General features: G+C 46.4%; 1 protein-coding gene across 1 annotated transcript in view; it reads left to right on the plus strand.

Moving 5' to 3' along the window:
- NOS1 (nitric oxide synthase 1) overlaps positions 1–7,225 on the plus strand; it is a 121,641-nt gene that overhangs the window by 83,600 nt on the left and 30,816 nt on the right.

Here is a 7,225-nt window from a genome sequence, read left to right on the forward strand (position 1 = left end):
CCCCCCCCGTGGGGGGGGGGGGATTTCTTGCTTTCTGTTTCTCTGTCTCACTCTTGTCTCTCCAGCAAGCGCTCGCACCCTATACCAAAAAATCTCTGAAAAAAAAAAAAAGAATGAAAGAGTTTATATGAGCATTTTTTTTTCTCTTTGTGAGAGAGGAAGAAGGAAAGGGGGAGAGACTACAGGTATTCTTTTATTTTACTTTTTAACTTCATTTTTTATGATTTCTTACTTCATATTTAATTGTTGGACATCTCTATGGTTTTTCAAAGAATGCATTGTAGGAGTGTAAATCGATACAGGTAGGAATTCTTGACAGGGTCTTGCCATGTGGCAATCCCGCTCAGTGTCCCAATAAGCAAGGATCACAGGTGTGTGCAAACATACCTGGAGTGTTCAGACTGGCCAGGAGCCAAATCCAGGCCTCCCAGGCAGCTCCCAGCCTCTCAAGTGGCAGTGTTCTCTCTCCAGCTGGGCCCAAAGAGTAATAATTTTTAAGTTTTTTTTTTTCTCTCTCTTCCATAAGAGCTAGATAGAAACAGAGAGATAGTTACCTCCGACAGGGTCTTCATACCACCAGCCACCTCTAGTCTGAGGACCACAGGCACAAACACTCCCAGCATGCTGAGGGCGGTTCCAGGACACAAACTCAGGACCTTCCCTTGTGGGGCCAGCTGCGCCACCACTGTGCCAGTACCTGCCTTCTGTGAATACTTTTTAACAGTGGGCCTCATCCTTTAGAATTGCCAAATGTTCATTGTACATAGCATCTTAGAAATCACAGTCCCAGGGACCAGCAGTTAACGTAATGGCTATGTTGCTGGACTCCCAGGTAGCCGACCGTGGTTCAAGTCCCAAACCTGGTGGCTTAAACTCACGCCAGGCATGTGTGCGTGCGTACCCAAGATCCCGAGAGGAGCATGGAGGAGAAGGGATTGAGGCATGGCCATCCCCCATGGGGGGTGATTTCTCGCTTTCTATCTTTCTGTCTTTCTGACGAGCGCACACGCGCCCTATAGCAAAAACCTCTCAAAAAAAAAAAAAGTGAAAAAGAAATCACAGTCCCAACACTTCCTCTTGTGGAATAACTTTTCTATGGAGTTCTGAAAAATGGCCACCCAGACTCTGCCTAAATTACTTTGGGATAATGGGAGGTTCATTACCTCACAAAACAGCTCACTCTGTGTTTTGACGTCCTCATCACTGGAGATTATCCTACTATCTAACACAACCAATCATCCAATGTAATAATATGACTTAATAGTTAATATAACCAAAGCGTATCTTCCTAGCAGTTTTTTTAAAGCCCGCTATATTCTCCAGTGACACCCGAACCAAATTCATTTCTTCCAAAGAGACCTACAAATCGCCAAGGACATTGACCAAGCTCCTGTCGGTCCTGGTTTTCTCCAAATCATTCTCCCTAAGACCTGGCTTCCCAAGCTTTGGCTTTAGTAAAAGGTACACTGCCTCCCGCTGGCAATGTCGCATGCAGATCTGGTCCCAGTTCAGCCGAGGTCCTGTGATCACTGCCGAGCTGGCTGAGGCTATTAGGGCCGTCGCCGCCCGAGATGGCAGGCGTAGTTCTAAAAGCTGCTGTTGCTGGACTCCCAGGTAGCCGACCGTGGTTCAAGTCCCAAACCTGGTGGCTTAAACTCACGCCAGGCATGTGTGCGTGCGTACCCAAGATCCCGAGAGGAGCATGGAGGAGAAGGGATTGAGGCATGGCCATCCCCCATGGGGGGTGATTTCTCGCTTTCTATCTTTCTGTCTTTCTGACGAGCGCACACGCGCCCTATAGCAAAAACCTCTCAAAAAAAAAAAAAGTGAAAAAGAAATCACAGTCCCAACACTTCCTCTTGTGGAATAACTTTTCTATGGAGTTCTGAAAAATGGCCACCCAGACTCTGCCTAAATTACTTTGGGATAATGGGAGGTTCATTACCTCACAAAACAGCTCACTCTGTGTTTTGACGTCCTCATCACTGGAGATTATCCTACTATCTAACACAACCAATCATCCAATGTAATAATATGACTTAATAGTTAATATAACCAAAGCGTATCTTCCTAGCAGTTTTTTTAAAGCCCGCTATATTCTCCAGTGACACCCGAACCAAATTCATTTCTTCCAAAGAGACCTACAAATCGCCAAGGACATTGACCAAGCTCCTGTCGGTCCTGGTTTTCTCCAAATCATTCTCCCTAAGACCTGGCTTCCCAAGCTTTGGCTTTAGTAAAAGGTACACTGCCTCCCGCTGGCAATGTCGCATGCAGATCTGGTCCCAGTTCAGCCGAGGTCCTGTGATCACTGCCGAGCTGGCTGAGGCTATTAGGGCCGTCGCCGCCCGAGATGGCAGGCGTAGTTCTAAAAGCTGCTCTGGTCCCATTAAGCATACAGCATTGCCGTTCCTAGACTCCTTTCTCTTCTCCAAAAGATCAAGCCAGGTCTGTCTACCCCTCTGCTATATAAGTAATTTTTCTAGAACTAACAAAGGTCTTCGCATTGATCCCTGTTGAATAGGAACTTTCTCCCTTTAGTTACAACCCGTGAAAACTTTTGCAGTCTTGTTTCTTTGTGTGGCATGGTACAGAGTCGGCTCTCAGGCAGGCAGCCGCGGGTTCCGGCACCAGCTCTGCCACATACTAGCTGTGTGACCTCAGAAATGTCCCTCAGGTCTCCTTACCTATAAAGTGCAGTGATGGCTATAAAGACTGCTAATGTTAGCTAGAGATTCCTGTGTTACAAGCACTGTGCCAGGCCCTCAGTGCGGGTCTCTCATCATTCCAGTCAGCCCAGAAATAGATACTATTATCCTCCACATTTTCAAGTCAATTTTAGTTATGATAGGGGGTGTATACGTGAGAAAGAGAAGCCTCCTCAATAGGGGCCTGCCGCCCTGCACTCCCTGTCCCCTGGCCCTTCATCTCATCAGAAGGTTGGGCACATGCACATACACCTAGAATGCTTTTAAGTCACCCCGAGGATGCAGACCTGCAGCTGACCATGTGGCTTCTAGCACTGCAGTTCAATCAGTAGTAACACCGAGTACACCACCAGACTGGGCATTATCTATATTTTAAATAAAAGAAATTAGCAGGTACAAGTGACACTTTTTTAAAGGTTATACTGACCCAGTTATTAAACTCCAAAGTCAGTGTACTGAATGGCTTCAAAGATATCCTCGGCAGTGTTGCCAGGTTTGTGAGCATTTAAGATGGAGTACATAAAACAATGAGCTTATCATAGGTTCCTGTTCCTACTCCTTATCCATTCCAGCTTTGTATCACCTGCTAAGTTGGTATGCAAACATCTGATAAAAGTGATCAACAGGATAAAGCTCCAGGGCTCTTGTGTTCTCTCCTAGGTCCTCAAACATTAAAGAAATGGATCGGGAAATTAATCCCTTTAGATAATTAGTTAAATGCAATATTCAGAGCATAACAACCACTGATTGAGGACTCTGTGTTTAAAATATATACATTGCTTCTCGCTTCTGCTCTCTGGAAAGGTTATCTAAGCAGCACTAGAAGTAAAGGAACTAAAAATTTGCCACAAATTTCTTTTAGCAATAAACTGTGAAAACCCAGTTTACGGAAATGATTCCCTGAAGTATACTATACAAGAATGTTTGTAAGAAAACTTACAGATGCTTTGATGCTAAATTGGACCAAATTCTCAAAATCAGCCCTGCTCACCTCCAGAATAGGACACCTGATAATAAGCTCTATGTCTAAAAGTGAGTAGCAAGAGAATATTCCAAACAAGCACAGGAGCTGGGACATAGTATTAAAAATCAGTTATGAATTAGCACAGAAAGGACCAACTGCACCTAGGGATTTATCTCTTTAAAAGCATGCTCAATAGCACTTTGTCTTATTAGACTTCTTACAATTTCCAGCATATATGGCTTATTTTAAAATTTAAAAAAAAAAAAGAATAATTGAGTGGAAAAGCATGTCTCTCCCATTTTCCTCTGCCCAAGATCAGACCTGGGCTATTTGGCTCAGGAGACCATAACCAAGATAGCTCAAATCACCCCACCAAAGACTCTTAATTGCAAGCAAAGTGCTTACAAGGAAGTAAATAGCCTTTTGAGGGTAATCCTTGCAAATCCAAAAACAAAAGTGACCACATCACCATCAGCATCTGATTGCTAACATCTGCACAATTAGCAAAGAATACAGAAGGCAGAGTATAGTGGAGCCTAATGGGTGGGTGTGTAATAAGTGCTCCAAGTCAGGAGGAAAAGGGGAAAAATGCAGGCTTGAGACAACCTCTGAGGGAAGGTGGGCTTTCGATGGGCAGAAGAGAATGAAGGAGGGGGGGGTGTCTAGGATGAAAAATGCAGGGGCAGAAGGGGCCTGAGTATCGGGGTATTTTGGAGATAGTGGGTTAGTAAAGTGGAGTGGTGGAGTTGGAGAGAACTATTTTTTTTAATGCTGGAGGGCCTTGTACTCATCAGAAACAGGAAGAGAGGGAGGGATTAAGTACCCCTCAATGGGGTATGGTCATGCTACAATCCCTTCTCCGCCAGCTCCCATTTTTGGGGGTTTTGGGGACACATGCACATGTACCAAACATGTTTTTCAAGCTACTGGGTTTGGGACTCAACCATGCAGTCAGCCATATGAGATCCAGCTCCATTAACCACTAGGCCATGGGCCAGCCCAATGGGGAGAACTCTTCATTGTCATGTTTCCTCAGATAAAATTGCTTCTCTCCAGCCTTCTCCATCTCAACAGAGGACATCAACCTCTGGCTTCAGCCAGACCCTCCTTCTGCTTCTTCCTTGCCTCCTCTCCCCCCTCTCGTCGTACATGCAGAGTCTCATTGGGTGCTCTTGGGCTTGTTTTTCAGTTACATCAGAGAGACCATCAGATGGTATAGCAGTTACATTGCTGGACTACCATGACCAACTGTGGTTCAAGTCCCGAACCTAGTGGCTTCAAAATCACGCTAGGCATGTGTGTGTGTGCCCAACATCCCAGGAGGAGAATAGAGGAAAAGGGATTGTGGCGTGGCCATCTCCACTGGGGGCAGGCGGGGGCAGTTGGTGGTTTCTCACTTTCCCTCTCACTGTGTCTCTTTCTCTCCAGCAAGTGCATGTACCCTAAGACAAAAAAAAACCTAAAAATAATAATAATAATTACATCTCAGATTCATAACTGACACAGAGAGCAAAGCTGTGGTCGTCTCTGGTCCAAGTGACTGCAGCAACCGCCTAGCTTACCTCCTTATTTCTTGACTTTTCTCTCAAAGATCCACATTCCAAACAGCAGCCAGTCATCTTTCACAAACATAAACTAAAACGTATCTCTCCTTAGCCTCCAGTGGTTTCGCACAGGGCTCTGGGAAACCTTCAAATTCCTTATCGTGGCAGGCCACAACTGGGCCCTAATGTCATGACCCCTGCCATTCTCAAACAGTACAGCCTCTTTCTCTTCCCGAACCAGCCACCTTTATCCCTGCCTCAGAGCCTCTGTACATGCTTTTCCCCCTTCCTAGAACATACTGCCCCCCAGATCTTTGCATGCTCACTCCTCATCGTTCGGGTCTCTGCTCAAATGTCAGCTCCCCAGAAAGGCCTCCCAGACCATCCTACCTGACTTAGCCTGCTTCCCGCAACCGGTCGCCACCCACCAACCCCATCCCAGCCCCGCCTGAGATCTTTCTAAGTGGTATCTTGATGACAACAAGGGCCTTTGCTGTCCTTACCCATCATTCTCACAGCAGTGCCTAGAACTGTGCCTGACACTCGGTAAAAACCTGTTGAGTGACTGCAGCTCGTTAACTCAGACAGCTCACTACTGACAATGTTTGCTCTTTTCATGGAAGACTGAAATTAGCTAACTTTTGTTTTTGTTTTTGAGAGGTTTTTGCTATAGGGCGCGAGCACTTGCCAGACAGACAGAGAGAGACAGAGAGACAGAAAGTGAGAAATCACCCCCCAGAGGGGATGGTCACGCCGCCATCCCTTCTCCTCCGTTTTCCTCTCGGGATCTTGGGCACGCACACACACGCGCCTGGCATGAGTTTTAAGCCACCAGGTCTGGGACGCAAACCGCGGTCGACTACGTGGGAATCCAGCGACATAGCCATTGCGCTAACTGCTGGTCCCGCTAACTTGTGTTTTTAAATTTAATGCTGGATGTTAGCAGATTGTTCCTTCATTTTTTTCTTTTTTTTTTTTTTTGGAGAGATTTTCACTATAGGGCGCGTGCGCTCGCCAGACAGACAGAGAGAGACATAGAGACAGAAAGCGAGAAATCACCCCCCAGGGGGGATGGTCACACCGCAATCCCTTCTCCTCCATTCTCCTCTCGGGATCTTGGGCATGCACGCACACGCGCCCGGCATGAGTTTTAAGCCACCGGGTCCAGGACACGAACCGCGGTCGACTACGTGGGAGTCCAGCGACACAGCCATTACGCTAACTGCTGGTTCCCAGATTGTTCCTTCATCAGCGAACCTGTCATTGAAGTGCTGCCGTGTGTGTGTGTGTGTGTGTGTGTGTGTGTGTGTGTGTCTGAGTGTGTATGAGAGAGAGAGAGGTATATCTGTAGGTGGGCATTAATATATCACATGCACAGAATACTCTAGAAAAGAAGGCTGGTAGGACCCAGTGCCTGTTATTGTCCCCACATTGACCTTTTCTTCCTCCTGCTATCTTAATGGCCCATATATGTTCCAAAAAAAAAAAAAAAAGGAGAGGGGGAGGGTACAATGGTGCAGTACCTCTCTTTCTCTCTGGCAAGAGCCCTATAGCAAAAATTTCTTTTTTTTTTCTTTTTTTCTTTTTTTTTTTTGAAAAGAGGTTTTTGCTATAGAGTGCACACGCTACCCAGAGACAGAGACAGAGAGACAGAAAGTGAGAAATCACTCTCCGGAGGGATGGCCACGCAACAATCCCTTCTCCTCCATTCTCCTCTCGGGATCATGGGCATGCATACACACGTGACTGCTGTGAGTTTAAGCCACTGGGTCCGGGACTTGAACTGTGGTCGACTACATGGGAGTCCAGCACATAGCCATTATGCCATCTGTTGGTCCCAAGCAAAAATTTCTTTAAAAAAAGAACCTATTGGGGTGGGGGTGGCAACAGTTGGTGTAATGGTTATGTTGCTGGACTCCCACGTGACCAACCATGGTTTTGAGTCCCAGACCTGGTAGCTTGAAAATCACGCCAGGGGTGTGTGCGTGTGTGCCCAAAATCCCAGGAGA

This window comes from Tupaia chinensis, unplaced genomic scaffold, assembly GCF_000334495.1.
Source record: "Tupaia chinensis unplaced genomic scaffold, TupChi_1.0 Scaffold000320_1, whole genome shotgun sequence".
NCBI classification, from domain to species: Eukaryota; Metazoa; Chordata; class Mammalia; order Scandentia; family Tupaiidae; genus Tupaia; species Tupaia belangeri.